The following is a 23,094-nucleotide window of genomic DNA, read 5'->3' on the forward strand; positions in this document are numbered from 1 at the left end:
TTTTGTCAGAGTTATTGTTTCCCTGAATTCGCTTTAGCAGTATAATATTTAGAGCTGTACTGGACAGGTCTCACGGAAACTGTAGTCGTAGAAGTCGTCAATAGGCTCATTAAAAAGTTTACACGTTTGGAAAAAATATTGTATTATCTGCCGCATGTAGCTTATGCCCTGGTGCGTGTGCATCTACATCCACGATGAATCTCTTCTTCACCTTGTTCTTAATTTTCCGTTTCTTGGATTTTTTCATACAGTCAATAAACTACCCATAATCAATTTTCAAAGTTGAGATATTAAACTTACATTAATTAATTACTAGGACTGTACTGTCCCAGTAAAAATTACGCCGTTCTAATGCATGTGCATGTATCCTCTTCTATACGGAAAATAGCAGTTTCAATTACTTTTTCAGCACTATGAAGTACCTAACATATTCGAGAGTCCTTGGTGCTTCTTCGTGTGTGTGTGTGTGTGTGTGTGTGTGTGTGTGTGTGTGTGTGTGTGTGTGTGATTAGTTTCGTGCATTCTTGGCAGCGAATGATGTGGGTACGAAGAATTCGTATTCTATCACTTCAGACGCTCATACAAACGGCGGAGGTGTGTGTAGATGAGGAAATTTAGGTAGCAAATGAAACTCGACACGATTCGCATTAATACCATCGGTCAACATTACCGGGTACGCTAACGTGCACGCACGAGGATGTTTAGCATCACTTATTCCTGTGACAGCGTTAAGATGTTCCGCGCTTGTCACCTTTTCTTGTGATTCTCCTTATGTCCGGAAAATGTCCCTTATCTTGTTGCGCAATCACGCCACGCCTTGCGATAATGTTTCGTCGTAAACAGACACGTCATCTCGCAGTTTCCGCTACGCGCTACATTCACTTTCCTTTTAAAAGCGCTCTTCTTTTGTTTCCTATGCATATCATTATGTGTCTCTAGATATGAGTGATTACAGACTTTTACATTTATTTTTGCAGTACTTAAGAACCTTCTAGCTTTATATGCGTAATTATGTAACCACTACACCCACAGTTTTAAAAATATACGGTGACAAGCTGATTTGGATTTTACGTAATATTCTGACTCGGTTCATTTAGATGAATTAATATCTTTCAGCTCTCCATTTCGACAAATTGCCTTATCGGCCAGTTACTGAATGCCTTGTAAATTCGCCAGTCCATATCATCTACGAAAATGCCTTCTTGAAACTTGTTAATTTTAAGGCTGGTAGTCCAGCAGTTCCTTTTAGCTAATCCGCGCACGTTGTAATACAAAAATATTTGTGAGGCTGAATATATTATTTTCGGGTCTGGACGACGTCATCTCTACCGAGGCGAAGTACTACATTCTGTAGCAAGTTTCTCAACGTTTCTTCCTTACTAAAATGAATATGCACGCACCTGTGTGTGTGTGTGTGTGTGTGTGTGTGTGTGTGTGTGTGTGTGTGTGAAGAAGACATGGAAGTAATCTGCGATATTAATATGTCTCTATTCCTTGTCGTTCAGAATGCGCTCGGGAAAACAGAAACAATGAGGAATAACCCTTTCAGACCTGATTTTTTTTTATTTACACTCTAATGCTCGTAGGTGACTTTTTAGTCATTTTAAAAGCCAGATTTATACAAACAAATAAGTGTACTCATTTTGAAAATATAGTTTGCACACTTGGTTTCATTTTGTGGACAAAAATAATTAATTTTGAGATATTCACTGTTCTAATAAAGTATCTGATCAGTCAATAATTGCCATGCAAAAGAACAATAACAACATTCGGTTATACAGTGGAATATAATTAATGAACCATTTTCATGTACTCTGGCGGCCACAAGGTGCTGCACGCTACTACATTCACTTGTTGATATTTTTATTGTGATGCTCGACAAGTGATAGCGCTTGTGCATGGTGAAAAAACTGAACACTCACACATGTGTATATGAGTTTTCCTTGAGGAAAAATATTTTTGTTGCAGCTAAGACAAAGGAAAAATTAAAGTACACAATTGTAGCTAGTGGGTCTGAAAGGCTTAATAACATTCAAGGGTTCCGCACTTCAGATACTGTCTAAGCCTTTCAGACACACACTTCTCCTGGCAGGTGTACCACATTAGTGATCATTGCCGGCCCTTGTGACCGAGCGGTTCTAGTCGCTTCAGTCTGGAACCGCGTTGCTGCTACGGTCGCAGGTTCGAATCCTGTCTCGGGCGTGGATCTGTGTGATGTCCTTTAGTTAGTTAGATTTAAGTAGTTCTAAGTCTAGGGGACTGATGACCTCCGATGTTAAGTCCCATAGTGCTTAGAGCCATTTGAGCCATTAAAAAAAAGAAAACTTTTTTTAATCCTCATCTGACCATTCAGGATTATTTTTTCCGTGGTTTTCCGAAGTCAGTTAAGATGAATGTCGGGATGATTCCTTTGATAAGAACACGTCCTATCCCCTTCTCCAGCCTCGTTCAAGTTGAGTTTGTGCAACGTCTGCGATGAGCCCATTGTAGTCAGAGCGTTAAAACATTATCTTCCTTATGGCTCGTTGTCCACTTTTGTTTCTGATGTGTGGCTGGAATCCGCTATGAGCATATGTGATACTCTTTATAAGTGTTACAGACTGTCCTTCAAAAGTTAAGATGGTTCCATTCAAAAACGTAACATGCTTTTTTCTTGATATACAAGTGGTCGCATTTATCTCGAACATCCGAAATAACTTTTTGTCTGGATGCACAGTGAAAAACGTACCAATAAAATGTCTTTTAGCAACCTGGGAGGCATAAGTCAGCATGATTTGCCTTTCTTGTAACTTTGTTCGTTACAAATATATGAACAGTACTAGGTCTTTTTATAAATAGCATCCCATATTCGGTAATCTACTCCCTCTCTTAAAGGCCTTTTCACAAACGTATCAGAGTGTCCTGATGACGTAAACAAGACATTATTAAAGAAGGAACACAAAACTGATTTTGACTTTCCTGTGCTAGCACATAGTGTAGGTACTCTAACTCATTGACCTGCTGGAGTTGACAGAAAGGATGAAACAGCAGGATTAGTGCACACCAGACAACCGCCTTGAGTGGAATATTTGTGTGACTACAGTTTACACCCAGAAATAGAAGATAGAAATCCTGGTTAACGTCCCCCTGGTAGCTAAGAATTTGCTTCATAATTTTTTTTATTTGGAGTGGTTAAGGTAAATCAGACGCCATGTATTATCCTGACAGTTGAATATCGACCCCTTTTTTTTTTTTTTTTTTTTTTTTTTTTTTTTTTTTTTTGCAAACATTGTTCCAATGTCTTAGAGGATGTGGGAAACATTAATGAAGTCCACAATGTTGGCTATTGGTTATGAAGAAGGACGCTATCCAGCCGCCTTAGGCTGCGTGGATTCGCTGTCTCATATTCCGAAGTTTGTGGTTCCTGTGCCGCTTTGGACTGGAGCGTGGGTTTTAAATATGCGCACACTGTGTATGCCCTGTGTATAAATCCATCTGTCTGTCTGGTCCTCTATCTGTCTATCTTCCTATACCATCTGTCTTCTGTACTTGAATATATTAAAGTCTACCAACGTGGTTCCCGTCTGTATGTCCGGACTAATCGCTGGGGCTACTGAAGGGATTTTAATACTGTTTTTACTCGTAGATAGACTGAATGACGATGTAAGTTTGTGTTATAATTTATTCGTTCAAATTGGCTGAACTACGATAAATTGAATTCCCCCGCCACTGTGAAACGATGGCATTGCCATCTAGTGGTGAATGGTAGTACTTATTGAAATCATACATATTATGAATTAAAGTCCCCCGACACCATTATCTAGTCAGTCTGTAAATGAAGGCTAATCTCAAAAAGTGGTGTAGTGATTTTATGCTGTTTTCTCTAATGGACAGGTGGAAGGACTGTGGACGAAGGGGATAAGTGTAAGGCTATCTGATTACGTCGCCATGCTAACACGACCTATCCCTGCTGGGAAGCCAGCACGAACTACCACCGTCGAAATCGGTGAAGTCGCCATTGGAGCCATAAGCCAGTAATTACGACATGCAAATCGCTCGCACACCATACAACTGTACCACAATCGTCGGGCGTGGCCTCCTAAACGATCTTCGACGCACGATGTATCAGATATTAAGGTGACAAGAGCACATTTTTCGGTGTAGCGTTAGTGTTTAAGGGATGCGAACGGAAATGCGAGAAAAAATCACAGAGAAAATACTGGTGCTGCAGTCGGCCGCCGGCAAGTAACCGTAGTGCTCGCTAAGCAGGAAGGGCCAGGCAGCTCGGTAGCTCGAAGGTTCCACTCGTGCCACCAGATGTCATTCCAAATACCCAATAAAATTGGAACAGATAACACTGATGGCTCCTGACAACCTTAGTGGCATGAGCTGCTTAATTCGTTTTAAATTTTATGGAAGTTATGATACTGAGTCACCTAACGTTGTTCTTTCAATGTTAATGGTAACTTTATACAAGAGCCCGTAAACAAATTACTACTACGCCAGACAAGTCGTTTAGCTATAGGAACTTAGTGCTACCCTTGAAAAACCCGCTGCAGGTCGCTAGTTAGAATACAATTCATAATCTGTGTAGGTTTCGAACTTCTTTTTGGACATTAGTCTTTCGACTGGTTGATGTTGCCCTCGATCTTTTTTCATTTTCTGCTAATATTTTTGTGTCTACGTAAATACTACACCTGATGTCCTGTACAATCCGTTCAGCATATTCTAATTTTTGCTTACCACTATTATCTACATCAACATCTACGTCTACATAGATACTCCGCAAGCCACCGTACAGTGTGTGGCGGAGGGTACCCTGTACCACTACTAGTCATTTCCTTTCCCGTTCCACTCGCAAACAGAGCGAGGGAAAAACGACTATCTATATGCCTCCGTATGAGTACCAATTTCTCGTATCTTCGTGGTCCTTACGCGCAATGTATTTTGGCGGCAGTAGGATTGCTAGGCAGCCAGCTTCAAATGCCGGTTCTCTAAATTTTGTCAGTAGGGTTCCTCAAAAAGACGTCGCCTTCCCTCCAGGGATTCCCATTTGAGTTCCCGAAGAATCTCCTTAACACTTATGTCTTGTTCGATCCTACCGACCTATCACATCTAGCAGCCCGCTTCTGAATTACTTCAGTGTCTTCCTTCAATACAGCCTGGTACGGATCCCAAAGACTGGAGCAGTATTCAAGAACAGGTTGCACCAGCGTCTTATATGCTGTCTCCTTTACAATGTTCGCAATAGACCGAAGTCGACCATTCGTCCTCCCTACCACAGTTCTCACCTGCTCGTTCCATTTCTTATCACATTGCAACGATATTTGCTAATTTTCCAATTTGTAAATTAACGTATTGCAATTTTAAGAAAACATCACAGCTATACCTCAGTACAAAAGGACGAAAAGCTTCCACGCAGCCAGCGGTCTTAGCTACTTACTCAAATTTCAATGCGCGGTGGAGGTGGTGGGTACCGGCCAAGTGGACTGAGTGGAGGACTACGGCCCGAAAAAAATTTATCAGATGGCCAACCCTAGTTGTTTAAATGCAGTCTTCAAAAAATCCTACTTCACCTATTGATATTCTTCAGTAGTCCCACACATCAATTGTTTACGGTTTCTTCTTCGCTGGATTTAAAATGGTCCAAGATTTCAAAAATGTTCACATGTCTGTGAAATCTTACGGGACTTAACTGCTAAGGTCATCAGTCCCTAAGCTTACACACTACTTAACCTAAATTATCCTAAGGACAAACAGACACACCCATGCCCGAGGGAGGACTCGAACCTCCGCCGGGACCAGCCGCCCAAGATTTCGTGGGGTACAATAGGTAAATTAGGAAGTTTCAAATACTATGTAGTTCGTACTTGTGCAGTGTGACGAGTATATATAAGATGGCAAACACGTGATAAAGCTAAATTGTACAAACAGAAAAGAAAGCAGTGAAGAACGTTTGAATGCATGACTGCTGGTGGCACTACGCCAGTATAACAAGGTATGTGCTGCCTGTCAAGGGTATTGAACTTAAACGCGAACCTAACTCGGCTAACACGAGGTGGTGAACACGTGGCAGTCTCCTAGAAGCGAGATGAGAAGATTAGTCGCGGAGCTCCGGTCCAGCTGTCAGTGGCTGGTCGACGTCAAAACGGGAGGCAGCGCCGTGAGAACTGTCGGCGACAAGTGTAGCGTGACGCCGGGGTGCGGAGCTGCAGCTGCCGAGTGTGCTTGTTTATCGTCGCGCGGCGGCGGCGGCGGCGGCAGCGGCGGACGCTGGGAACTGGAGTGTCGCCTCGCGGTGGTGGGGGCAGCGGCGGGCGGGCGGGGCGCAATCTGGCCGCTATCTGCTCAATCCATCGCCTTGTCTCACGCGAGCCTAACGCGCTGAGAAACTAATCCTCACTCGAGCGAGCCCGGCCTGCTCTCTCGAGACGCGCCTTCTTTTTTGGCCTCTCGGCCGGCCTTATCGTGGGCGGAAGAGGGGACGGGGGGCGGCTGGAAAACTTTTAACGTTCTCTTAAGACAACAGCTCGAGATGGTGTATAAAGATGATATTTATCTTAAAATATATATGGCAGCGGGCGGGAGGGCCGCAGCGTGGCGGCGAAGGGAGGGGAGGGGAGGGGCGCGTGTGTTGAGGCGGCAGTTCCGGCCCGGCGGGTTCTGGTCCGGCCCGGTACGGTCGCGGCCCATCCAGATGGGGCCTGCATACGGCTGCGCGGCCGCCGTGCTCCACGGAACAGCACCCTCACAGCACGGTGGAGGGGGTAGTGAGAGGCCTCTTCCCCTGCCTAGTGCCCAGTATTGTTCTCAAGGACCACGGTTCGATTCCAGCGACTGCTAAGCTTTTGAGTACTGCTCGTAAAACTTCCTCTTTCGACCAACGACCTCTTTCAAATCTTATAAGCTCGTATTCAGGATATTCTTTCGCTCTGCACCTGCGAAACTATCTCTAAAGGTGGAATTATCAGACAGGATCCATCACGTAGGTGCAAACGAAGCAACAAAGAGCGCTGGAAATTATACAGAAACAATGTGTCGTCGTGACATGCAGTGGCGTCATGAGATGTAGCACCTTAGACTCCGTGGCAGTTACATGGTCCATCTCTAAGACTGACCTTGTAACTGCCACGGAGTCTAAGGTGCTACAGAATTTCCTGAATGATTAATACTGTGTGCTGGACCGGAATTCGAACACAGAGTCTTGTGATTGACTGGTACGCACTTACCTTCTTCTCCTAATGGTCACTACTGAAATATCAAAAATTACATATGACAGGGACCAAACGTTTAATTCGGGTATATAAATTTTATGCCTTCATTAAGTCGCTGATGATACAACCTGTTTAAAACAGGATATGTGTGTCAGTTGTAAAGTGGCGTACTATGGATTTAAAGTTCTGGGGTTCGATCCTCGGTCAGTTGTAGTATTTTTATCTGTAACTTATCACTCCTTTCACCTCTGGCTGTGTGAAAAATGCCGAGGTCTTCTGTCGTTCGGAACCCTCGTTAAACAGTAAGTCCCCCTATCACTGTTTAGGCAAGACTGTTCAAACACTATCTTAAATGCAACCTCAAACCAACCGCAATCTTATAAATGCTAAACAGAATGAACAGGATTCCACTAAACACTTACGATTACCAAAACGAGCTGGCCAACAAGTAACACTAAAATAGACACGAAGAAGGTATGGTAGACAAACAAAAATAGAAGAAAAGGTACAAATAAGGAAAACCTAACCAACCACACCAACAAAAACAACGTGCACTACCACAAATAATTCACAAATAAAATAGGTAACACATTCAAAAAACAATTAATAAACATTGCTTACAAAATAAACAACTCAGTATAAAAGAACATCCCGAAACTGAAATCAAAACCAGACAGATACTAACAGTGTGGTATCTGTCAGCTACAGTTGCAGAGATTATGGAAAAATGTACATTTCAACAACTGGCAAGACATTCGATAGGAGATATAATGAACACATCACAGGACTGAAATAGGGTACAAACCATTCAACATTTGCAGATTATCTAAAACATGGATACCACAGACCAACCAATACTGTAGAAGCTATGAATATCACAGAATCAATCAAGAAAGACACCTTTTCCCTTTCCAAGAAAATTTCCGCATACACGAAGCATTAACACAAAATAAACTGTTTCTCAATGACCAAATTAATATTGGAAACCAGACATTATATAAAATAATTGAAAAAGTCACATGAAGAGGACAAGAGCTTTTTCCATCCTTCACCCTCTCCCATCCCCCCGCACACCCGCCCGCCCCTCTCCCCCAATTTCATTTCACTTCGTGCTCCTCACCTTTTCCTCCAACTCACTCTCCATCACACCACTATACCCTTACGTCCACTCATCTTTCGTTCTCCCTCCCCCACCTATATAAAAAACACTCCCATCACTATTCCTTCATTACTCTTACACAGTATATAAATACACAGCAAAATAATTAAATAGAATAACAGACAAACTTGTGGTAGTGTTATGTTGGTAACACTCAAAACACAATACACGCTTAGCAGTGTAAAAATAAACAGTAAACAGTGGTGTACGAAAAATTGTGTTGTGTAAAACGTAATAAATACATAGTTCTGCAGTTAAACGAAAAATTAGACTACGAATATCAGTCTCTAACGAAGAAAGACACCAAATACCTTCAGGAATTGCAGGAATTGTAAAATAACTACGAACAATATGGCTACGAAAATAAAGAGTTCAAGCAAAGTATATTTAGAAAATTGACGGAGGAAAGCAAGAGCATACCACTTTCAACAGGACCACGCCTAGTGAAGGACTGTGGTTTCAAACCAACTTTCGGGTTGACGACGGCTTTGCATTCTTCTTTATAACAACTGTTGTACAGGTCATAAAACAAGGGATGTAAAAGAGCAATCGTTTTCCACTCTAGCTTTAAAGCTTACAAAACTAATCAACAACGAAAGATAAATACTCAGTACAAGGCAACTGGAATGTAATCAAAACAGTATATTCTTTTTTCACGTAGTGTCGTAAGACCGATTAAAAAAAAAAGCTTGCTTCCGTCGCTAACTCCTTCCTATCAACCAATGTCCTTAGAACATCTCTTGTATAAAACAAGCTGAATCAGCACACCTTGCACAAAATAACACCGCAGACAGAAAAAGTTCTCGATTACAAACCTTGCTGACTGCTGATGAGTTGGCAATTCGCCTGACAGTTGCCTGTGTCTGAGGAGGAGGAGGAGCAGAGTGGTGTTTAAAGTCTCGTCGACGACGAGGTCATTAGAAACGGAGCACGCTCTCGGATTAGGAAAGCATGGGAAGGAAATCGACCGTGGCCTTTCAAAGGAACCATCCCGGTTTTACCTTAAGCGATTTAGGGAAACCACGGAAAAGCTAAATCATGATGGCCGAAAGCGAGTCCAGTGTGCAAACCACTACGCTACCCTCCTACCCCCTGCTCGGTCATATGTCGGACATTCCTCCATAGTATACACTGCTGTGTGGGTCTTGCGGCAGTGGCCCAATGTTGTATGAGGAAACGGCTAAGTAAGTGCTATTGCTTCAGCAACTTACATACCTTGTCATGAGTAGAAATTTGGGTGTCAGAGTCACATATTAAGATGAAGGCAATCAGAGAATAAGTCTAATCTGGACTGAAACGAACCCTAAGTCTGGCCACTACTGTACATTATTACATGTCTACGTCATAAGGTAATGATGACGAAACTGAGGTAACATATCGAGCAATGCAGAAATTGATACTTTTTTTCAATACTTCGATAGTCGTGAAGTACAAATCAAGCAACACGTTGACATGATCTGTAACGAAACACATCACGTTCGTTTGAAATTTAACCGTTTAGGCTTAACATTTGTTGTCAATATACGCTCTATCTGTAAGTATAACATGACTAGAGGCATGAATAAAGACAGATATAAACTGTCCCAGGTACCACAAGCGCGTAGAAATACATCAAAGAACACCAAAAATGGAAACAATTATGTGGCAAGAAAGTCCATTTATTGTCAAATAATTTAAACGCGAACTTTACCTACACATATAGGACCATGGAATATTCCGTTGCGGATGCTGACCGTCTGAATAAGGAGTAAACACTCCCACGCAGCTAGAGGCTGCATAGTGATGTGACATGGATTCAGCATAATCGCCTAGTGACGTGCTGATTGTAGCAAATCCTCTGTTCTCTCGAAACCGACATAAATCGCGTTGTACAGTGTTGTTGTACCAGAGCACTGGTGCCATTGGTTCGTGCTGCAGTGGTGATGCTTCTCTCTTCGCCCTTACTATGTGGGTGCGCCGCTACACTTCGGTGAGCGGGAAACACATTACATGTCGTTTGGCGTTTAGGCCACCTGTATCCAGCTCCCGGTAGTCAGTTCATCTCGAAACGCATGGTCCTAATGTTTACGCTAGTTGTGAAACCAGTCAGTGGGCAGATAGCGGCCTTTCTCGACAGATCCGGTATTAGTCGATATCATTTCCGGTGGTTTCAAACCTATCTCACTGGCTCGAGGTGGAAGTTTGCCTTCAAATTCTTGTCATTGAAATGTTCCAGCTCACCGAATTCTCTCACATTCTAAATAACAATTGCGCCCTTAATGTGATAAGATCTTGAATAAGTTACAGAGCATTATTTTCCGGTTTCCATCATTGTTAACTATAAGATACAAATGAATGACTGACAAAGAAATTAATAATGTAGCTCTAGTTAATGATAGTGTATTTATTGATTTGCATTTCCTTGGGACTCTGAGAATTATATCGGACATATTTCATGGAAGAATCAGTTATTCAAATGTACGTTTGTTAAGCGTTCTTCCTTTCCTTATGACAGCAGTGGGAGAAACTCTACGTGATGTGTTATTGAAGTTGGCATAGTTGGAGACGTTATGTTTGTGCTTAGAAAGTTACGAAAGCATGTTGTCATTATTTTATGAGCCCCTTGCGGTTCTTTGTCTAGGTGAAAACTTATTACCAATATCCTTATCTTGTCAAAAGATATTTGAAATGAAAAAGTGAGATGGTTTTGCCCGGACTGATCCACCAAAGAGAGAACGGCGAGCACAATCAAATAATAAACCTTAAATTGGTATGTATTTCACCTGCATTTTAGTTCTCGTCTTGGATGTTTCCTCCCTCACTTCGGTGCTTCTTTAACATGAATGTAGCAATCCCGCCTTCCATTCTTTATGAGAGTTTGCTTTCTTTTCTTTTTCATAGTTAGTGGCTCCTCGTGGTTTCTGTAGGTTTTTACTTAATTCATCTCATTTCGATCAAGTGAGATGGCGCTGTCATTGAGACTCTCGATTCGTGTTTGTGAGAAGTAAGTTCACATCCCTGTCTTGTCATCCTGATCGAAGATTTCTCCGACCTCCTTAAATTACTTCAGGCCAGCGCCGATGTAGTTTCCTCAGACAGGCCACAGCCGAGTTCCTGCCCTATCCTTGTCTAGTGTGAGGTTGTACTACGACTGTAGTGACCGAACGGGGTGGCGCAGGGAGGCTGTTAAATTCACAATCTGGGCATCCAGATTTAGCTTCTCCGTGGCTCCAGCAAATCGCTTAATGCAAATAACAGGATAGTTCCTTTTAAGGGTCTCTCCCCAATGGCCTGAACATCGAGGTGTGGTCAAGCTTTAAGCTTACCACGTTCCCTTCTTCTGTCTCTGCACTGTAACCTGATTCCGATCATCTTATTCCGCCTCACACTTTCTGCAGGTCTACGGTTTCGGCTAGCCAATTACTCTGCGCGCTGACCCGCTCGGCTGTTGCCAGTCATCGCGGACGACCCCCGGGCCCGGCCGGCGCCCCTGGCTTGCCATCGGGCAACCCTCCCGATATTGACCGGAGCGGCCGGTGACGCGTGTTTACTTATTCAGGCCCGCTAATCACGGCGCCGCCCCCGCGCCGTCTTATCGCGTTCCCACAGCGGCCGGCGGCGGGGGCGGAGGCGGCGGGGGCGGCGCTATCTCCCGCCCGCATCGCTCCCCCGGCTGTTTGCCTTCCCCGGCAGCCGCAGGCCGACCTGCGCCCAGGGCTGCGTGTGCTCCACTCCTTCTCTGTGCTATCCCAGTACCGTCGCAACCCACTCCGGAATACAATAGTTTAGCACCTGTTGCAAGCAAAACGTAAAATGCCCATCAATAAATTCAGCAGTGCGTCAATTTCCAGTCAGTTAAAAGAACGATAGACGATATGTAAAGAATCTTAATGTCATAGACCTCGAAAACACAATATGGAGGTCGCTACTTGTAACACAAAGGTGGATAAAAAAAAAAAAAAGCTGTGAAGCTACTGACGATACCAGTAGTTGCACACTTCCCATCTAATTTTAATACTGGAATCATTAAGAAATAACGATAGACTCTCCCACCCACGTAATGGAGATTTTAATAATATGTCTCAACAGTATCTTCTACCAATTCAAATTTTTCTCCTTCCAGTACTCCTCTCCTCTCTCCTCCCATCTTATTCATTTCATCCTCTGCCTTTAATGATCCTCCTCATGTTCTGCTTCATTTCACTATCGTCATCAGCTTGATCATTTTCCTCCACCTGATTTACTTCTCTTTGTCCTCCTCCTCCTCCTCTTCCTCTTACTCCCATTCGTTGTCGTCTCTTTCTTCTTCATCTTTAACACTCTCCTTCTCCCCTTCCTCCTCTTCTTCTTCATCATCTCTTCTTTCTCCTCTTTCACTCCTGCTTCTCCTCTTTCTGCGACTCTTCTTCTTCCTTCTCCTCTTCTTGTTGTTGTTCTTGATCTTCATAATCATCAGCGTCTTCTCTTTTTCTTCCTTCTTTTCCACTTCTACTTCTTCTCTTCTTCTTTTCATTTCCTTCTTTCTTCATTCTTCCCTTTCTTATTCCACTAGCTCTTTCTAACGCTTTTTCTTTGTTCTTATTCTTCCTCTTCTTTTACTTCCAGTTCTACATCTTCTTGCTTCTTGTAATCCTTTTCCTCTTCCTTTTGTTTCACCTTTCCTTCCTGTCCACATCAGCCACTTTGTCCCCAATCTTCCTCTTTGTACAACAGCCTAGTTCTTCTCTTACAAACATCTGGTCAGCCTTTCCTCATCCAGTTCCTTTCCTAAACTCTAAACGTTCTACTTCTTCTTTTTCCATTCCTTAAGACTCATCCATGCAGTGGTTTACCTCTTAACCTCTCTGCATCCAAAACATCACATTGAATATCACCGCTCCACCGCAACTTTCTCTAATTTTATACCTACATGTGTCTGGTATCAATTTTTCAATAGGTATTTCTTTCAGAAATATCACAATATAAACAACCAGCGTCGTCTCATTGACAACAAAGTCAGTTAGACATATTAGGAAGTGGGATGACGCATAAGTATTATCCATTAAAAACAGATAAATGCCCTGCAGCTTCCAGCCTGGTGCATGACACACGATTCTTTGCCATCCTCCGTATTAATGTTACCATTCATCGTACTTTGTTGAACCAGTTTCTTAGTTTTCCTATTGAGTCCAAATTACTCCGACCGGTATGTATATTGTTTCAGCCACCATTACCCGGGTCAAATGCACGCTATTCTAACGACCTTGATTCATCGAGAGGAAGCCATCTCTGATGCTAAAAACTTACCACAAAAATTAAACCACCAACGAAAAGCGTTCCGTGAGAGTATCTGCAACAACAAACAAATAACCTAAGCAATTTCAAGAGATATTTGCAAGCAGAATACCGGCGTCAAGGAGAGTAAAATGCTCACGTTTTTGAGATTCTGTGATTCGGTGACAGAAAGATTAGTCATCTTCTGAAGAGAGATAACTTCAAGTCAGTTTCACGCCTCCAGCTAAAATAGGAGGCTTGTTAAAGACGACGCAGCCCTCAGAACTTTTCGTTGTTGGTTTACTTTTTGTGGTAAGTTTTTAGCATCAGAGATGGCTTCCTCTCGATGAATCAAGGTCGTTAGAATAGCGTGCATTTGACCCGGGTAATGGTATATATACACTCCTGGAAATGGAAAAAAGAACACATTGACACCGGTGTGTCAGACCCACCATACTTGCTCCGGACACTGCGAGAGGGCTGTACAAGCAATGATCACACGCACGGCACAGCGGACACACCAGGAACCGCGGTGTTGGCCGTCGAATGGCGCTAGCTGCGCAGCATTTGTGCACCGCCGCCGTCAGTGTCAGCCAGTTTGCCGTGGCATACGGAGCTCCATCGCAGTCTTTAACACTGGTAGCATGCCGCGACAGCGTGGACGTGAACCGTATGTGCAGTTGACGGACTTTGAGCGAGGGCGTATAGTGGGCATGCGGGAGGCCGGGTGGACGTACCGCCGAATTGCTCAACACGTGGGGCGTGAGGTCTCCACAGTACATCGATGTTGTCGCCAGTGGTCGGCGGAAGGTGCACGTGCCCGTCGACCTGGGACCGGACCGCAGCGACGCACGGATGCACGCCAAGACCGTAGGATCCTACGCAGTGCCGTAGGGGACCGCACCGCCACTTCCCAGCAAATTAGGGACACTGTTGCTCCTGGGGTATCGGCGAGGACCATTCGCAACCGTCTCCATGAAGCTGGGCTACGGTCCCGCACACCGTTAGGCCGTCTTCCGCTCACGCCCCAACATCGTGCAGCCCGCCTCCAGTGGTGTCGCGACAGGCGTGAATGGAGGGACGAATGGAGACGTGTCGTCTTCAGCGATGAGAGTTGCTTCTGCCTTGGTGCCAATGATGGTCGTATGCGTGTTTGGCGCCGTGCAGGTGAGCGCCACAATCAGGACTGCATACGACCGAGGCACACAGGGCCAACACCCGGCATTATGGTGTGGGGAGCGATCTCCTACACTGGCCGTACACCACTGGTGATCGTCGAGGGGACACTGAATAGTGCACGGTACATCCAAACCGTCATCGAACCCATCGTTCTACCATTCCTAGACCGGCAAGGGAACTTGCTGTTCCAACAGGACAATGCACGTCCGCATGTATCCCGTGCCACCCAACGTGCTCTAGAAGGTGTAAGTCAACTACCCTGGCCAGCAAGATCTCCGGATCTGTCCCCCATTGAGCATGTTTGGGACTGGATGAAGCGTCGTCTCACGCGGTCTGCACGTCCAGCACGAACGCTGGTCCAAGTGAGGCGCCAGGTGGAAATGGCATGGCAAGCCGTTCCACAGGACTACATCCAGCATCTCTACGATCGTCTCCATGGGAGAATAGCAGCCTGCATTGCTGCGAAAGGTGGATATACACTGTACTAGTGCCGACATTGTGCATGCTCTGTTGCCTGTGTCTATGTGCCTGTGGTTCTGTCAGTGTGATCATGTGATGTATCTGACCCCAGGAATGTGTCAATAAAGTTTCCCCTTCCTGGGACAATGAATTCACGGTGTTCTTATTTCAGTTTCCAGGAGTGTATATATATATATAATTTCTGCAAAAATTCTGTTTTCAATGTGATTCATTAGGATACTTGCTAGTGTGTATGCGACTGGGCTTCTCACTGAGACAACTTCCTTTTGTAAATAGAATGACCTGTTAAACTGAAAGTACTTTTATTTATGGATTGCTTTTACGGTTTTCATCATTTCTTTCATAGCGATGATTGGAATTTATGGGTTTCGTGTCAATTGTACTTTTAAGACGTTAATTGTATCACCAGGTGGGACTGCAATGCACATGTCTTTCACATGAAAGAATATTACTTTTGCAGGTGACAGAGTATGGGTATCTCTCGGTTTCTGAATTAATTTCTAAGAACTTTTTTTCGCTTTCGTTATTCACTAGTTTGAAGTGTTCATATAAGCAAGAGAAATTACGTAGTAAGTGGCGTAGAGCAAAACCAAAGGGTATCACAGATAAACAATTCATACTATGGAAACAACAACACTATTTTGAAAAATAAAATGCCTTAGAACCTCGCCGAGCAAAGTAGTTACATATCCTTGAACTTTTGGCCGTGTGACCCTCGGCCACTGTCAATTAGTAACTGGCTGATAAGTGTTTTTTACAGCCATGAACGGAATGGAAGAATTGGTTGAAAATTCACTGTCTCTTTGCGTCTGTGTCCTTAATTTATTGTGTTTTGACTATGTTTATTTATGAATTGGGTCGACTAATTTGCGTAGATTCATTTTCATAGTTAGAAATTCAACGGAGGGAAAAATCTACATCTATATGTACATCTAGACTCCACAAGCCACATTGTGGTGTATGGCGGAGGGCACTGTGTGTACCACTCGCTTCTCCCCTTTCCTGTTTGATCGCGAATGGTTCTTGGGAAAGGCGACTGCCGCTAAGTCTACATGTCGACTCTTCTAGGAGCTTACGGCCTCGGAGATTAACAGTAGACCAGATTGTGATGCTGTCGCCTCTGCTGCAGCGTCTGCCACCGGAACTGTTTGATCGTCTCCCTGGCTCTTTTGTGATTACTAAATGAACCTGTAACTAAACGCGCTGCCCTTCTTTGAGTCTCCTCAATCAATCCTGTCTGGCAGGTGTCCGATACTGACGAGCATTATTCAAGTATTGGTCGAACAAGTGTTTTGCAGCTTACCTCCTTTGTTGACGGAATATTCCAGTATTCACTTTAGAGCCAGGGGAAACTTCCGAAGACCCTGGCCAAAGCTGTCGCTGTTATCACCTTATTTTCTCAGGTGGTGGGTGGCATAATCTCATATTGGTATCCTACATAGCATGCAGTTTCATTTCCGTTTTCCACAGCATATTCAGGTACCGCCGACTTCTTTGAATAGCGTAGTTCCAGAAACGTCTCATGTTCACTCCGGAGTTGTTCTCTCGTGCGCGAAGCAATACTGCCGCCATTCACGCGATATTTTGTAAACACCGGGAGTTCTGAGGGCTGCGTCGTCTTTAACAGGCCTCCTATTTTAGGAAACTGGCACGGTTGTGAAGACGATATGGCATATGTCAACCAGATGAATATATAAGTATTTTACACAGGCAGATAAATAACATACAAGACAACATGCAATTCACATCCACATGTTACACTGAACTTGCAGTATCAAATCATACCTAGACTTGTGTTGCTTTTGAACATATCAAGTACAAACTTCGTCAACTATATGGTGCAGCGTATCATATCTGACGGGAGTATTCAGAATGAATTCTAAAACACTAGTTGATTGGTTTTTGTCAGATATGGACTGGTCTGCCTCCTATGTTTTCACTTCTTAGTCAAATTTTAGCCAAATAAGGATCAAACTGCTGAAACTACAAGCAGTTATTGAATTGTTTCGACTAATTTCCTGTATCTAGAAGGGGACAGCGACAGAGCTGTGCATTGTAGCAACCAAAGTGCCTACTATCCTTATTTTGTCCTCGCCAGTTATCTTGCTCATTAAAGCTCTGCTTCTGACAACAAACGTTCCTGCTCTATCTTAGCCTGTGCACGGGAGTGAACACAAGCGAGTAAAAACGTGGCCTCTGACATTTTCTTGGAGTTCCACGGTATTGCAGGGAGAAAGAAACATGAATTTATGTGGTAGCGGACCTGTGGTGGTCCTGTTTCTACAATAGATTCGCATCCCACTTAAAGAACGTTTGTTACGTAGCACTTCAGGTTATGTATCACTGCGTAATCCTATTAGATATTCCATTTCGCGATACGTAGCACCTATTCAGAGGCGAAGGTCGAATTCTCAGCAGTCCGTAAATGAGGACCATTGCCTTATACAATACTGGTGGAGAGATAGAGAGAGGGGGGGAGGGAAGGGAGGGAGTACGGGACGTAGGGAAGGTAGGGAGGAAGGAAGGGAGGGAGAGGGAGAGACCAGTAAATATGGAGGAATACTAGTACTTGTAAAATCGTAATTATAATGTCTTTTTAGTGCGTATAAAAGACTGATACATATGCCGATGATCATTCTGGTAGGTGTACTCAAACGTGTAGTCTGTAGATCTTATCGCATCAACATCACTGATAAAATCAGTCGTCAGTCTACCTACAAGGGAACCTTTTTAAGCCAGACGAATAGATAATCTGATGCGTTACAGTAAACGAAATCTGTGAAGTACGTTGTCGAAGTATTATAACTCAATCTGTAGACCTCTTTGGGTTTCGTACGATGGTACTTCAAAAGCGTGCTGAAGGGAAAGTGAAAAGAACGCTGGTTATGCCTTACAGATGGTTGGACGCTTTACAGACGACCGTTCCGCACCGGCGCAATGAAGCTCGCTGACGACGAGTTGTGTCTGGAGTGAGTACACGGCATGTTTGCGGAATAAAAACTTAGTCGGGCTTCATTGCATATCAAGTTGTCATACTTAATGAGCTTCCAGCCGAGAACTCTTTGGTCTTAGTCAAGTGATTGTCATCTTCCTGAAACATTATTTCTCCCATAATGACGGCGAGAGATCTGGGATCGTACGAAGGCCCACCGACAGCCAGTTCTTCGGCATGTATCTACACTCGTGGCCTATACTTTGCACTTCTGAAACAGCGTTCGCACCATCTCTGCTCGTGCTGACCATATTTGCTCTTACGAAACTCAGTTCGCCCTTTCCTCTCACAATGTCCTGTGAACTATGGATGAAGGGCGACGGGCCGATTCTATATTCCTCCATTTCCGAAAAGCGTGTTTCACAGTGCCCCACTGCAGACTGTTAAAGGACTGTGCATATGGAACATGTTCTCATACATGTGAATGGCTGTAAGACTTTTCACGTAGTAGAAATCAGTCGGATATCTTGGACGGCGAAAGTTCATCGGAGCCATAGGTATCAGAAGACTGATAACTCAAAAAGGAAGACACAGAATGACTTGGACAGAATTTCTATTCGGCACCATGAATAGCACCTTGCTCTAAATGTGGGAGAAAATTAAGTAACTGCAGGTGAGTGGGATAAACAGTCGCATAATGAATACAGTGTTAGTGTTGTGGTGCTGCACACAGTCAGGTTTATTAAATATCTAGGCGTAGTGATGCAAAGCGACATAAAAGGAAAGCTGAAATAAGGTCGCTTGTAGGGTGGGCGTATGGTCGATTTCGGTTTACTAGGATTATTTTAGGAAGGTGTGTATCAAATACATAAAAATGAATATTTGTTTGTAGAACGTCAAAAGTGCCCATTCCACTCATCTGAAGGCGAAATTTGGTGAGCTGCTGCGCGCAAGCCCGCATGGGTTCCTGTGGGCAAGAACGACATATCACCCATAGGGATCGGTTCTGAAAAGGGGGCGGCAAAGAAGATTATCTCAGGAACGTCTGGAACGTTATCAATCAAAATCTGTATGTATATGATTCATTATTTGTATCAAAATATTGTGGCGGCAAAGTACCCCAACCTCTCTCCGGGGTTGGGGTGGGAAGACGTGAAGTGTAAGGACATTATAAAATGACCATTATTACTATTGAATTCATAGTTTTGGGGGCCGTGGTCTAGGGGTAGCGGCTTTGATTCATAATCAAAACGGCTTCGGTCCCGGGTTCGATCCCCGCCACTGCCTAAATTTTGATAAATAATCAGCATTGGCGGCCGAAGACTTCCGGCATAAGATGTCAGCCTCATTCTGCCAACGGCCTTGTCAAAGAGGGCGGAGGAGCGGATAGATGTTCAGGGCACTCTCTTGTCCTAGGGGTGGGAAATTGCCCCTAAAGGCGGAAGAATCAGCAATGATCAACGACATGAGGATGCAGAAGGCAATGGAAACCACTGCATTAAAGACACGTAACGTGTATCCACAGGACATGTGGCCTGTAACTGAAGAAGTGTCATGATGGTCTCTCCATTGGCAAAAGATTCCGGAATAGTCCCCCATTCGGATCTCCGGGAGGGGACTGCCAAGGGGCAGGTTACCATGAGAAAAAGATTGAATAATCAACGAAAGGATAACGTTCTTCGAGTCGGGGCATGGAATGTCAGAAGCTTGAACGTGGTAGGGAAACTAGAAAATCTGAAAAGGGAAATGCAAAGGCTCAATCTAGATATAGTAGGGGTCAGTGAAGTGAAGTGGAAGGAAGACAAGGATTTCTGGTCAGATGAGTATCGGGTAATATCAACAGCAGCAGAAAATGGTATAACAGGTGTAGGATTCGTTATGAATAGGAAGGTAGGGCAGAGGGTGTGTTACTGTGACAGTTCAGTGACCGGGTTGTTCTAATCAGAATCGACAGCAGACGAACACCGACAACGATAGTTCAGGTATACATGCCGACATCGCAAGCTGAAGATGAACAGATAGAGAAAGTGTATGAGGATATTGAAAGGGTAATGCAGTATGTAAAGGGGGATGAAAATCTAATAGTCATGGGCGACTGGAATGCAGTTGTAGGGGAAGGAGTAGAAGAAAAAGTTACAGGAGAATATGGGCTTGGGACGAGGAATGAAAGAGGAGAAAGACTAATTGAGTTCTGTAACAAGTTTCAGCTAGTAATAGCGAATATCCTGTTCAAGAATCACAAGAGGAGGAGGTATACTTGGAAAAGGCCGGGAGATACGGGAAGATTTCAATTAGATTACATCATGGTCAGACAGAGATTCCGAAATCAGATACTGGATTGTAAGGCGTACCCAGGAGCAGATATAGACTCAGATCACAATATAGTAGTGATGAAGAGTAGGCTGAAGTTCAAGACATTAGTCAGGAAGAATCAATACGCAAAGAAGTGGGATACGGAAGTACTAAGGAATAACGAGATACGTTTGAAGTTCTCTAACGCTATAGATACAGCAATAAGGAATAGCGCAGTAGGCAGTACAGTTGAAGAGGAATGGACATCTCTAAAAAGGGCCATCACAGAAGTTGGGAAGGAAAACATAGGTACAAAGAAGGTAGCTGCGAAGAAACCATGGGTAACAGAAGAAATACTTCAGTTGATTGATGAAAGGAGGAAGTACAAACATGTTCCGGGAAAATCAGGAATACAGAAATACAAGTCGCTGAGGAATGAAATAAATAGGAAGTGCAGGGAAGCTAAGACGAAATGGCTGCAGGAAAAATGTGAAGACATCGAAAAAGATATGATTGGCGGAAGGACAGACTCAGCATACAGGAAAGTCAAAACAATCTTTGGTGACATTAAAAAAAGCAACGGTGGTAACATTAAGAGTGCAACGGGAATTTCACTGTTAAATGCAGAGGAGACAGCAGATAGGTGGAAAGAATACATTGAAAGCCTCTATGAGGGTGAAGATTTGTCTGATGTGATAGAAGAAGAAACAGGAGTCGATTTAGAAGAGATAGGGGATCCAGTATTAGAATCGGAATTTAAAAGAGCTTTGGAGGACTTACGGTCAAATAAGGCAGAAGGGATAGATAACATTCCATCAGAATTTCTAAAATCATTGGGGGAAGTGGCAACAAAACGACTATTCACGTTGGTGTGTAGAATATATGAGTCTGGCGACATACCGCCGGCCGCGGTGGTCTAGCGGCTCTGGCGCTGCAGTCCAGAACCGCGGGACTGCTACGGTCGCAGGTTCGAGTCCTGCCTCGGGCATGGGTGTGTGTGATGTCCTTAGGTTAGTTAGGTTTAAGTAGTTGTAAGTTCTAGGGGACTTATGACCTAAGATGTTGAGTCCCATAGTGCTCAGAGCCATTTGAACCATTTTTGGCGACATACCATCTGACTTTCGGAAAAGCATCATCCACACAATTCCGAAGACGGCAAGAGCTGACAAGTGCGAGAATTATCGCACAATCAGCTTAACAGCTCATGCATCGAAGCTGCTTACAAGAATAATATACAGAAGAATGGAAAAGAAAATTGAGAATGCGCTAGGTGACGATCAGTTTTGCTTTAGGAAAAGTAAAGGGACGAGAGAAGCAATTCTGACGTTACGGCTAGTAATGGAAGCAAGGCTAAAGAAAAATCAAGACACTTTCATAGGATTTGTCGACCTGGAAAAAGCGTTCGACAACATAAAAAAGTAGGGGTAAGCTATAGTGAGAGACGGGTCATATACAATATGTACAACAACCAAGAGGGAATAATAAGAGTGGACGATCAAGAACGAAGTGCTCGTATTAAGAAGGGTGTAAGACAAGGCTGTAGCCTTTCGCCCCTACTCTTCAATCTGTACATCGAGGAAGCAATGATGGAAATAAAAGAAAGGTTCAGGAGTGGAATTAAAATACAAGGTGAAAGGATATCAATGATACGATTCGCTGATGACATTGCTATCCTGAGTGAAAGTGAAGAAGAATTAAATGATCTGCTGAACGGAATGAACAGTCTAATGAGTACAGAGTATGGTTTGAGAGTAAATCGGAGAAAGACGAAGGTAATGAGAAGTAGTAGAAATGAGAAGAGCGAGAAACTCAACATCAGGATTGATGGTCACGAAGTCAATGAAGTTAAGGAATTCTGCTACCTAGGCAGTAAAATAACCAATGACGGACGGAGCAAGGAGGACATCAAAAGCAGATCCGCTATGGCAAAAAAGGCATTTCTAACTAAGAGAAGTCTACTAATATCAAATACCGGCCTTAATTTGAGGAAGAAATTTCTGAGGATGTACGTCTGGAGTACAGCATTGTATGGTAGTGAAACATGGACTGTGGGAAAACCGGAACAGAAGAGAATCGAAGCATTTGAAATGTGGTGCTATAGACGAATGTTGAAAATTAGGTGGACTGATAAGGTAAGGAATGAGAAGGTTCTATGCAGAATCGGAGAGGAAAGGAATATGTGGAAAACACTGATAAGGAGAAAGGACAGGATGATAGGACATCTGCTAAGACATGAGGGAATGACTTCCATGATACTAGAGGGAGCTGTAGAGGGCAAAAACTGTAGAGGAAGACAGAGATTGGAATACGTCAAGCAAATAATTGAGGACGTAGGTTGCAAGTGCTAGTCTGAGATGAAGAGGTTAGCACAGGAACGGAATTCGTGGCGGGCCGCATCAAACCAGTCAGTAGAATGATGACAAAAAAAAAAGTCCTATTGGTGACAGTCTCGATGCTTTGTGACGTTTGACAACTACAGTAGTGATCGGTGGGTTGGGGTGGGGGAACCAGAAGCGGGGGTGGTTGCAAAGACATTGGTGTACTCTGACATCATATCTCCGCAACGCCTGAAGGAATTTGTACGAAAACTGGCACACGTATCATTTGATATATGGAAAATTTAATTA

The sequence above is a fragment of the Schistocerca nitens genome, chromosome 6, assembly GCF_023898315.1.
Source record: "Schistocerca nitens isolate TAMUIC-IGC-003100 chromosome 6, iqSchNite1.1, whole genome shotgun sequence".
NCBI classification, from domain to species: Eukaryota; Metazoa; Arthropoda; class Insecta; order Orthoptera; family Acrididae; genus Schistocerca; species Schistocerca nitens.